This window comes from Anser cygnoides, chromosome 2 (assembly GCF_040182565.1).
Source record: "Anser cygnoides isolate HZ-2024a breed goose chromosome 2, Taihu_goose_T2T_genome, whole genome shotgun sequence".
NCBI classification, from domain to species: domain Eukaryota; kingdom Metazoa; phylum Chordata; class Aves; order Anseriformes; family Anatidae; genus Anser; species Anser cygnoides.
The window spans coordinates 147,444,704-147,454,504 of NC_089874.1; the positions used below are offsets into that span (position 1 = coordinate 147,444,704).

General features: G+C 36.1%; 1 long non-coding RNA gene across 1 annotated transcript; it reads right to left on the bottom strand.

The window, feature by feature from the left end:
- Positions 1-728: 728 nt before the first annotated feature.
- On the bottom strand, positions 729-9,268 carry LOC125179900 (uncharacterized). Its single transcript, XR_007157941.2, has 3 exons — positions 8,463-9,268; positions 4,760-4,975; positions 729-3,572 (listed from the first exon to the last, which is right to left on the bottom strand). It is a non-coding gene; the product is annotated as an uncharacterized lncRNA (long non-coding RNA).
- Positions 9,269-9,801: the final 533 nt, after the last annotated feature.

Below are 9,801 nucleotides of genomic sequence, written 5' to 3' on the forward strand. Positions count from 1 at the left end.
AATATGTTGCAGGAAATCTGTCATCAAGGGTAAGAATGAGTTTTTGTGATGTTTGAGGAACAGACTACAAATTTGTATGAATGGCCTTTATATCACTATTATTTTATTTTATTTTAATTACTATTTTATTTTATTATTACAAGAAAAAAATAATAAAAAATGAAGTCTCACAAAAAATATATAAATATATATATAAAAGTAATGTGTTACACAGAATATCTTAAAACTCTAAAAAACATAATTTTAATGACAGTTAACCCTTTAGGAGCCCAGTAAGTCCTTTATATTATATGTTCCTTTATCAAAGTTAGTATCTATTTTTTAAAATTGAGCAACTTTGATTTGAAGAGATCTGTTCTCCTGAATCCTTCCCTAAAACCTCACTCTTTCATTCTTTTCATTTAAATATATATATTCTATCAACTAATCAATTTTCTATATAAGTGTAGTGGTTTTACTCAAGTGGGCAGCCAAGGTCCACCACAGCCACTCTCTTACTCCCCATCGTCAAAGGGGAAGAGGGAGAAAATATGATGCAAAGGCCTCAAGGGCTGAGATAAGGATGGGGAGAGATCGCTCAACAATTATCGTGACAGGCAAAACAGATTCAGAATTGGAAGATATTAAGATTTATTGCCTATTACTAACAAGCTAGAGAAGTGAGAAACAAAGAAAAGAAACCAAAAACACCTTCCCCTCACCCACCCTCTTCCACCTCCTCCCCTCCAGCAGTGCAGGGAAACCAGGGAATGGGGCTGCAGTCAATCTCTGATACTTTGTCTCCAATGGTCCTTCAGGGTCACTCTCTGCCCCTGCTCCACAAGGGGAATATGTATACTTAGTACTTATCTATAGAACTGCAAAATATAATGGTAGTAGCAGTAGGTCAAGTCATAGTTGTTTATTTAGCTTTTCACATAAGCTATAGTGCTAGTAACCTGCTCTGATTAAATCACTTTAGATAATCAGACTCCAAGTTTAAAGCCAGGAGAGATATGTTGACAAAAGTCACCGCACACTCAAATATCCTTCTTCTGTCATTGTCCTTGAAATGGAATGACTGTCTTTTTTTTCCTGTTTTGTTGTTGTTGTTGTTGTTGTTGTTGTGGTCAGTCCATGACGCTTTGTCTCCACTGCTCCTTCACAGTCACTCTGCCCCTGCTCCACGTGGAGTCCCTCCCACGGGATGTCGTCCTTCCCGAACTGATCCTGCGTGGGGTTCCCACAGGCAGCAGCTCTTCAAGAACTGCTTCAATATGGGACTGTACCACAGGGTCTGTCCTTCAGGAGCAAACTGCTCCAACCTGGGTCCTCCACGGGCAGCAGCTCCTGCTAGGTCACCTGCTCCTGCGTGGTCCCCTCTCCATGGGGTGCAGCTCTGGCCCAGGGCCTGCTCTTGCGGGGGCTCTCCATGGGCTGCAGCCTCCTCCAGGCCATATCCACCTGCTCCACCTGGGGCTCCTCCATGGGCTGCAGCATTGAGATCTGCTCCGCTGTGGCTGCAGGGGGACAGCCTGCTCCACCATGAGCCTCACCACAGACCACAGGAGAACTTCTGCTCTGGCACCTGGAGCAAAACCTGCCCTCCTTCTGCACTAAACTTGGTGTCTGCAAGGTTGTCTCTCATTTCTCACTCCTTTCTCCCGCCAGCTCTTGTTGCAGAGCAGTTTTTTTTGTTTGTTTGTTTGTTTGTTTGTTTTTTCCTCTCTGAAATCTGCTCTCACAGAGGTGCAACCAGCATCACACATTGTGGTGGTTTTACTCAGGTGGGCAGCCAAGCTTCACCACAGTCATTCTCTCAATCACTCTCCTCAAAGGGAAAAGGGGAGAAAATATGATGCAAATGGCTCAGGGGTTGAGATAAGGATGGGGAGATCTCTCAACAACTATTGTGACAGGCAAAACAGCGTAGGGAGTGTTGTGGTTTAACCCATCCGGCAGCTAAGCACCACACAGCCGTTCGCTCACCGTCACCCCTCCCTCTCTGGGTTGGGGGAGAGAAACAGGAAAATGAAGCCTGTGGGTTGCAATAAAGAGAGTTTATTAAGACAGGATAATAATAATAATAATAATAACAACAACAACAACAACAACAACAATAATAATGTGTAAGAAACAAGTGATGCACAGTGCAATTGCTCACCACCCGCTGACCGATGCCCAGCCTATCCCCGAGCAGCCGGCCCCCCACCCCGGCTAGCCACCCCCATATATTGTTTAGCATGACGTCAGATGGTATGGAATACCCCTTTGGCCAGTTTGGGTCAGCTGTCCTGGGTCTGTCCCCTCCCAGCTCCTGCTGCACCCCTAGCCTGCCTGCTGGCAGGACAGAGCGAGAAGCTGAAAAAGTCCTTGGCTTAGTGTAAGCACTGCTCTGCAACAATTAAAACATCAGCATGTTATCAGTGCTCTTCTCATCCTAATTCAAAACGTAGCACCCTACCAGCTACTAGGAGGAAAAACTAGGAGGATAGTGGTGCTTTTGGAGCTAACTGGATCTGGCTCTTTACTGACATGGTGCAGTTTCTGGGCTTTGGTAGCAGGGGCTGTTCCTGTAACCCCTACTAACAAACTCTTGCCATGTAAACCCAGAACAAAAAGTTTCTACATTAAATAATAATTAGGAACATTTAACCACTATCATTAGAAATATGTGGTTAAGAAAGTTCATCTTTTCTGATTTTTACTTCCACAAGTAAATCTAAAAGTTATAGCTAGAAACTAGTTTTTTCTTTTTTCTTTTTTCTTTTTTTTTAATTATTGAATATGATTCATAATGCACTACATCAATTTTCTTCTATCTTTTTTGCTCCCTTTAAAATGGAGGGCTCTCCATAAATACTCTTGGGCTCACATGTACACCAATATCTCCTGCATTCTAACAGTCACATAGGTATTTATTGTATTTATCTCTGTTTTTACCATCTCTCATAGTGCAAACATTTCATTGTATACTGGATGGAAATAAAAGATTAGAAAGTAACAAAAACACCCAGTCTGGAAATAGAGTTATTTAGCACTCCATATTTCAAGATTTCTTGTTGTTCCACAGGAGCTGTTTTTTGAGAAATTTGAATTTTGCATTACAAAACATTTGCTAAAGGAACATTTTCTAGCTCCATACTAGATGACTGAGAAATGCAACAACCTGCTCCAGAGTAGCTCATTCTCACAGTCATATGGAAACACTGCAAATTTGGCCTTGCACAGTTCTCTGTCTAGTGCTTTGTTTGCAGTAATGCAGGATTCTCTGTGTTTCTTTTTTACAAACCACTCTAGGAATTTGGCTGACAGTTTCAAGTCTTTGCAGAGTAATGCACAAGTTACATGAGAGATTCAGAGAGAATTGCTAAGGTATCAACAATTTTAAGATGAGAGTTTTAAGACTTAAGAGCATACACATAGTTGCTGTAGGAAAGACTTGGATACTTATGGAGTGAGCTCTGGACATCATTTCCCACCACTCTTCCCATGTCAATCCACTTGTTCAACGTCTACCACATGTTGCTTGTCGTGCTAAGAATACACCAACAAATCCAAGGCAAATTAAGATAATGGAACAAACCTGCATTCTGAGAAAATGAAAATAATAATTTCATAATAAAGTCAGCAATTTGGTACATTTTATAAATACATAAGTTACACAGGGAAATAGAAAGGAAATGAACTTCAAAAACAGGGCTGAAAGGATTAATTGCATTCATTTTTTTTCCTTTTCTGAAAGAAATTCCATTTCCTACAATTTGTGAAAGTGTTTTGTTTTTTTTTTTAATGTCTTGTCTTTACTATTGTTTGACTCAGCTATGGCCTTATGAACTCACAGTAGCTATCTCCTCCCAGCATCCCAGCATTTTGTTTATATATCCTCTGTTTATAGTGGTTTATCTATAATAACCTGTTTATTCCCTGTTAAAAGAGGGTTAAAAAACAAACAACATAAACAACAACAAAAAATGGAATTTAAAATTATTACACTTGTTTATAATGAATCCCCAATTGTGTTTGTAGTAAGGAAGGAATAAATGAAAAAGACCAGTGTCCTGCACATGTCTCAAAATTTCCAGTTAGGAATTTTAATCCCTGTAGCACATTAACAACAAAGGTGAAGAAAAGGGAAATGTGAGGGAATAACACTATGCTGAGCCTACTGATGTACTGAAATATGGGTCCTTATCAAGCGTCAGCAGTTGATAATACTAGTCACATGAAAATTTCTGTCTGTTTGAGAAATGACAACTGTATACATAAATTGGACTTCAATCATTCTGGTAATTTAAAAATTACCAGAAAACCTGAAGCTTCAAAAAACCTGCACTAAACTGTCATAAAATAAGAGAAAGAGATGCTGGGAGTGAAGTTGGAGAGAAACGAAAAACTGAAATAAAAAAGAAAGTGAAGGAAAGAAGCTGATGGCCAACTGATATACAGGTAAGATAATACTAGCAAATGACTTCTTGGTGCTATTGTAAACATTTTTCTTAATTGTTTATTCAACTACTTGGATAAAAGGAGCAGTCTATGGTGGAAGAAAGGAAGGAAAATTGCTAAACAAAGGGAGCAATCTGCTTGGGATCAGACAGCACACCGGGGAATAAGGAGATCTCAGATCAATTTTTCTGCGTTGCCTATACCATCATACTACTCATATTGATCCTGAATTACAGTACCTTTAATTATAGGACTTGTATGCTTTTCACCTAATTAAATGAAATTTGTGTTTTGGAGATGTTCAGTGTTTGTACGAAAGGAAGTTATTTACCTGGATGGACAATGGGGTCCTTCAGTGAGCACCAGCTTTCACTTCCTGGGTCAATGGTATTGTTGTTGTATACTTTCAATATGGTTACTGCAACTGCATCTGGCTCTGCCTTGATTGTGTGTGACAAGACTCATGAATCGAATTGTGAGATCTCCTTCAGGTAGTTTATAGTTGTAATTCTGTTCTGTGTGTTTATTTTAACTTGCATACTGTCACCTGGGAAGAGGAAATTTTTTTTAGAATTATTATTGCAGTCTATTTTAGTTTCAGGAAATGATCTAATCTGTACTGCTTTTCACTATGTAATATAAGAAATTGATTCTTCTTATAGTTTCTTTTCTATTTTCCTTTAGATACATATATATATATAATTCAACTAGGATGCAAGATGCACTGACTCAACGGCAAATTTTTGATCTAGAGTTCTTAAGAACTAAAAATTTACTTTTAGTAACTGACAGTTCCGGAGATCCCCTTCCCGAGCCATGTTCCCAGGGTGGATCATGCATCCTGTCTGTGCCTTACTGCTTTCAAAATAGCAAAGCCATTTTAAACAAGTTTCTATTATTAATATTTTAGTTAATGAGATTTCACTTGCCCCATAGCAGTTTTGATGATCAATGCATCATTCCTGGGCTGAAGAAAATTATTTTTGTAGCATATCTTTCTGTTATTTATTTATTTATTATTTAGTTATTATTTTTCACATTCTATAATTATTAAGGCTCCAATTTCAAGTGATAAATGTTAAAACAGTTAAGCATCTTCACATATACATATTCATACAGAAAATATGTTTGAATATTTGAGATCTCAGTTACACATTAAATATTTTTAAAGTATTCCTTCAGTGGTTAAGAAATACATTTTACATTTGTCTTTTTTAAAGTCTTGTCCCTCACAGACATCAAATATAACATTTCTATTAACATCTCTAGCAGACCTTCAGGGCAAAATTTCTAAACATTACATTGGAGACACCAGATTATTTTTTATGGATTTTACATGCTTTTATCTGTTGTTATAGGCTGAATATTTGTGCAACAGAATTTGTTTGCTAAATAAATTGAATGCAACAACATATATGTTGAGTTGATATTAACATTCTTTGCAACATGATAATTTTAGTGTTGCAACACAAAACAAAAAGCAGTAGAATTTCTATCATAGGGTCCTGTTTTTGTTTTAATTCTTCCATTATCTTGTAACATTTAAAATGTCAGTATACATGCATCTTGAATGCTGAAGGAGCTGATTCCGCCTAAACTAACACTGAGCTGAGATAATGCCATGTTTAAGGTGATATTTCCCAGTGTAATATAAAGTAGAAAACTTACTTGCAGAATGTGCCTGACCTGTTGAATTAAGGTAATTAGGTAATAAAAAATATAATTTCTTCAGGTGATCATTTATTAGGAAGAGGAGTTGCATCATTTGCTTCCAGGAACAGTAGCAGTAATGCAGATGAAAAAGGGTGTGCTGGATCCAATAGTCCACAAAAATCAGACCTCTACTACAGAATGGGACATTTTGGACTGCAGTGTAGGGTTTTGTGTGTTTCATATGACCTGCCCATCTCCTGATATTTAGATAAGAAACATTTTAACCATCAGTCTCTGATTTTTATTTTATTTTATTTATTTTATTTTATTTTATTTTATTTTATTTTATTTTATTTTATTTTATTTTATTTTATTTTATTTTATTTTATTTTATTTATTTATTTTATTTTATTTTATTTTATTTTATTATTTTATTTCATTTCATTTCATTTCATTTCATTTCATTTCATTTTATTATTTTTAATCTCAGGAATAGACTTGATTTTAGTATCCCAGTTAAAAAAGCACTGTAGTCATGTTCAAATTAAAATGGACTGTGTTGGCTCTGAAGAGCAACAAAATATAGCAGCATTTGAAATATTTTAATCACTTTTTGGACTACACTGAAATTTAGTCTGAAATAAAGTTTCCAAATATTACTGTATTAAATTTCTACCTTTGCTACAGTTATTACTGAGCTGATTTTGAGTTCAAAGTTATACTAGATTTATTTCACAGTTGGTAGCTGAAGTCAACCAGTAAGAAAAGTTGTAATGAAATTTCACGAATTTCTAATGTTTCGCTTGTATGACCCATTTGAGTTGCTCTGTAAGAGGATTTGAACGTGTCTGAGATAAATTATAAGATTTAATAGTTAATAATAATTAAGCAATCCTGTCTATTTTCATCTTCTTTTGTCCATTTTCCAAAAGGATGAAGTAGAAGCGATGAATTCAGTTGGAGAACACATAGACACTTAAGGCTTGTGCAATAAATTTAGTTCATCTTCATGTGAACAAAAGTCAATAACAGATCTGTCTAAAATGCTCTCATAAAAAGAAAAAAAATCTTAAATTTTCTGATAAATTATGCATCATCAACGTGATAGAATCAACAAGAATAGAAATAAACTTGTATTCTCCATTTATTAAGGAGTTTAAAATGGTTATATATGCTATTTGTTTGTTTGAAGCATGTATGTTATATACCTACATGCTTCAATATCCAGCATTGTGTAATATTAACTCCCTTTCTGAAAACAAATAAAATGCTGAAATCAATCTGACTTTGCATTATCTATTATCATGAAATGATTTCATACAGTAAGCTCAATAATAAAATGTAAGATACTTCTGAATAAAAAATTCTACTAAAACAAGTCTACTCCTTTCTTTATTTCTTTTTTGAAAAGAAGATTCTTTGTGTGTGTATGTACAGGGAGAAGAGACAAGAAATAGGATTTAGAAAAGAAATTATTAAGAAAATATGGAGAATAAGTAAATAAATTAATAAATTAACTTTCACAGCAATGAGCTTTAATTGACTCCCCCCCCAACACACACACACAAGTGATGTTACTTTTCATAACTAAATATGATCAGTGTCCTATAAAAAAGCTAATGACAGCAAAGGAGAAATTCTATGCTATTCAATACTACAGTCTTCAGCATCATGAGAGTGTCCAGAGAAGTGCTACAAAGATGGTGAAGGGCCTAGAGGGGAAGATATACAAGGAGCGGCTGAGGTCATTTGGCCTGTTCTGTCCAGAAAAGAGGAGGCTGAGGGGAGACCTCATCGCAGTCTACAGCTTCCTCAAGAGGGGGAGTGGAGGGGAGTGAATCTATTCTCTTTACTAACCAGTGCAGGGGAGTCCTGGACTCCCAGGAGGGGAGTCAATCTATTCGCTTTAGTAACCAGAGAAAGGACTCAAAGGAATGGAGTCAAGCTGCAAGAGGGGAGGTTCAGACTGGATATCATGAAAAGGTTCTTCACTGAGAGAGTGGTCATGCAGTGAAACAGGCTCCCAACGGACATAGTCATGGCCAAAACCAAATAAACTATTCAAAATTAAATGCCATCTGCACCTGCAATGCTGTGCATTACAGCACTTTAGAAATGACTGAAGTAAATTAACATCTACACAAAATTTGCAAACTTGACTCTAAAGATCTGATAGCCTAGATGTAAGGAATGAAACAGCTGATGTCGAAGAAAAGGGAAACAATGAGACAATATCAGCTGGGTAAACTGGCAGTAGACTTAGTGTGTAAGCAGATGTGAAATTTTGTAGATATCACAGCTGTTCATACACTGACCATATCTTAACTCATCCCAAAATTCATTTTTTAACTAGGAAGGAGTAGGATGACAAAAATACTTACTGCCAAAAATACTAACATCTTGTGCAAAGGCAAGCAGATCTTGAAGCAAAACCAGTTTGATCATCATTAGGTACCGCTGCAGATTTGGTGAATTAGGAACAGGGGTAGTCCTTCCTGGGAAAGTGGATTCTTGAGGCTTCTATTTTTGTAGCTGTCCAGACTGATTGTCTTTCACTTGTTGATTTCTGCTACACTTGGTAGAAGGAGTACAGAAATTAGAGGAAGCAGTGATACCATGGTGCAGCAGTTTATCTATTGAGATATCCTTTGAAGCCACAGTCACTGTGGATCTATTTCTCTTCTCTAAACAAACAACAATATATAACTGTCCTTTCTTACTCTGTGGGAAGATCTTGGATATAGAAGTTTTATATCTCTTTTCTTATATCAAAATGCTCTGTATTGAGCAGGGTCATTATGTTCAGGTTGTTCCTGAAGAGTATGTTCTCTTGTCAGATTGATAAATTATTCAATCTGTTGTTTAACCCCATAACCTGAAGTCCATTATCCAGGACCAGAGCTAAAATTATGCAAACAATGATAGTTATTTCTTGATTCTTTACCACTTTGGCTGTTTTTATGATTCACATTCTATGATAACTCCCTCATCATTTTCAGCATACTACATTTCAGTATATCTTATATATCCTTGCTTCTCAGATACAATCTAATTTCTTTTAAATGAAGTTTTGTGACTAATAGTTAGAAAACCTACATTTTCATCTAACATGTAGCATGGAAGAAGACTTTTCTATGTTTTGTGTCAGAAGAAAGAAAAAGAAAAGAATGGAAGACAAGTTGTATGAAGAGGTTTAGTGACATCCCTTGGAAATTCAGTCAAATGAGTTCAGAACTAAAATACATTTTTATGATGAGATGATTATGAAAGCTTATCTCAAATTACTCTGATGGCCATTTAACCACCACAGATCCCAGACAGGGAATAAGTAACATTCTGTAAAACAGAAAAATGTTTCAGTTTTCCAGAAATTATTATAGGCTGTTTTTGTTTGTTTGCTTGTTTGCTTTTATTTTGTTTTGTTTTAGTCTTTAACTCATACTGTTCAGGTACTCATCTATATTCAAAGGAACCTTCAAACTTGTGTTGATTTTGGTGTGATTTGGACTGAAATGTAAAGATAGTTAATCATAATTTTGTATTTTATTGCTACAGTTCTACAATCAGGTATCAATAATCCCAATGTCACAAATATATGTGAGTACTGAGACCTCAAAGTGTGCCTGTTACTTTGTCTTTAAACTTATGCATGCAAAATTGGCTTTAATCAAGTCTAAATAAAGAGAGTAACAGAAACAATATATGTCAGTCCAGGCTTCT